The sequence below is a fragment of the Salmo trutta genome, chromosome 9 (assembly GCF_901001165.1).
Source record: "Salmo trutta chromosome 9, fSalTru1.1, whole genome shotgun sequence".
Lineage (NCBI taxonomy): Eukaryota > Metazoa > Chordata > Actinopteri > Salmoniformes > Salmonidae > Salmo > Salmo trutta.
In genome coordinates this window covers 14,822,740-14,825,131 of record NC_042965.1, presented here as the reverse complement: position 1 = coordinate 14,825,131, position 2,392 = coordinate 14,822,740, and positions in this window count along the sequence as shown.

Genomic DNA, 2,392 nt, shown 5'->3' with positions numbered 1-2,392 from the left:
TGCTTTAAGTTGTAACTGTCTTTCCAAACATGGTTTTCATGAAAAGGTTTAGAAACAGTACGAGATGAAGAGAGGGGGAAGTAATGGATTGGTTTTCAAGCTTGACATGACTAGTATACTGTACAGTATGTCAGATAAAGGGATTGCAGTCTCTTCCACTGACAGACACCGTTACGCAGAAGAGGCAATTGCCTCAGGCCTCACATCATCAAGGGGCCTCATGAGCTGGGCATAAGAAATTTGAAAATAATTTATCCACTTGAGCCCCCCCCACCCCAATGCTCAGCTCGATGCATAACAAATTCCAATCAAAATCTGTCTGTTTAAACTAGAGATGTCTCAATCCACTGCATCCACCGATGTAGGCCTTCCGGATATGAAGTGGAAGGTTGCAGAACTACAGCGGGGTTTGTCAGACCAGGACACATCTCGACAATCTGTCTTCTCATGAAAACATCTGTAGTGTCCAAACGGTTTGGTCTACAAATTACTTTGACCCATCTATGGAAAGATGAAACTCACAAACATTATGGTGTACTCTGACTGATGGAGGAAAAACATAATTCTGTTTTGTCAGAAGTGTGCTCTATACACAAACATATTTTGATGTGGTTTTAAAATCAACGATTTTCCGGCAATCCTCAACGTAGACTTGCAGCTACGACACTAATCTAGTGAGCATTATTTGAGCAACGCCCAAGCAAGGCATTTGATTGGTTTGACGCGTAGCAAGGCGTCACTGATTTACGCCAGGTCTCCACCCCTATTTAGCTATTTTTCTGCCATGAACTTCCCCAGGCTTACCCGTATTAGGGAAGCCTGGTTCTCGACGAGGCTAGTTTAGTAGAAAACCAGCCCAACCTGAACCCAAACTTACACTCTTGGGGATACAATACACATTTCTTCAGTAAAAAGACAGGTGTTGCTTCCCCCAGTTCACCTGGCCGTGCTGCTGCTCCAGTTCCAACTGTTCTGCCTGCAGCTATGGAACCCTGACCTGTTCACCAGACGTGCTACCTGTCCCAGAACTGTTGTCCCAGACCTGCTGGAACCCTGACCTATTCACCGGGACGTGCTACCTGTCCCAGACCTGCTGTTTTCAACTCTCTAGAGACAGCAGGAGCGGTAGAGATACTCTCAAAGATCGGCTATGAAAAAACCAACTGACACTTACTCTTGTGTTGCTGACTTGTTGCACCCTCGACAACTACTATGATTATTATTATTATTTGACAATGCTGGTCATTTATGAACATTTGAACATCTAGGCCATGTGCTGTTATAATCTCCACCCGGCACAGCCAGAAGAGGACTGGCCACCCCTCATAGCCTGGTTCCTCTCTAGGTTTTGGCCTTTCTAGGGAGTTTTTCCTAGCCACCGTGCTTCTACACCTGCATTGCTTGCTGTTTGGGGTTTTAGGCTGGGTTTCTGTACAGCACTTTGAGATATCAGCTGATGTAAGAAGGGCTATATAAATACATTTCATTTGATTTGATTTGAATACTGTCATCATCATCGAGGCAGAGGACATGTATGTGAAGCCCATGTATCTGATGCTGTCTTGCAAAATAGAGTATGGCATGTTATACTCTTTTTGGCCAGACAGAATCAGATACATGGGCTACATATAGTAAGACAGAGGGGCGCTGTTTCGCTCGCTTGGCTGCTTTCTCTGGTGAGATAGTCCATTGTTGATTTAGTCCCAACACGTTTTGCATGTCAGAAATCAAGTTTTCAAGATATGTAACTTTCAAAATACAGTTATATGTATATTTAAAGTGACCAGAGTAGTCATTCTTAGTTGATTTACTTTTAAGTGAGTCTTCTGAGCCATTTACAATGGGCAGAGGCCCACTAACATCATGATCCATAACATGACTTGAATCTTACCATCATCATCAGTTTTCACTCCTATCCCTGTGTAAAAATTACTCAATCTTTCCTGCTCTCATTTTTCCCTTTTCTCTATGCGGCTGATTCAGACTTAGGAATTGACGCTTTTCCTACGCATTCCTTTCCTACACACGTCTCAGTATTTGGTATTCAGACATGTTCAGTTGCTTAACAGGCTCTGGAGTGTGGCTACCTTGCATGCGTTGAATACATTCCATTCAACCCCTGAAAACCCTCCCACTTGCTGGCCAACATATTTCCCATCCCTTTAAATGCGGTGTACATTTTAGTTCGAATTTTGGCGACAGACTCACTAGAATATATTGAGAGAACGGGTTCAGAATATTAGGGATCAATGAAAGACAGCCATCTAAATACATGCATATTTGTCTCCGTTTCAGCACCAATTGGTCTTGTAGATTATTTAGGGTTAGGAAAGTATTTATGAATCAAAAAAAAACTAGTTTGGAGAGCCTTTATGCATGAAAGAAAGAAAAC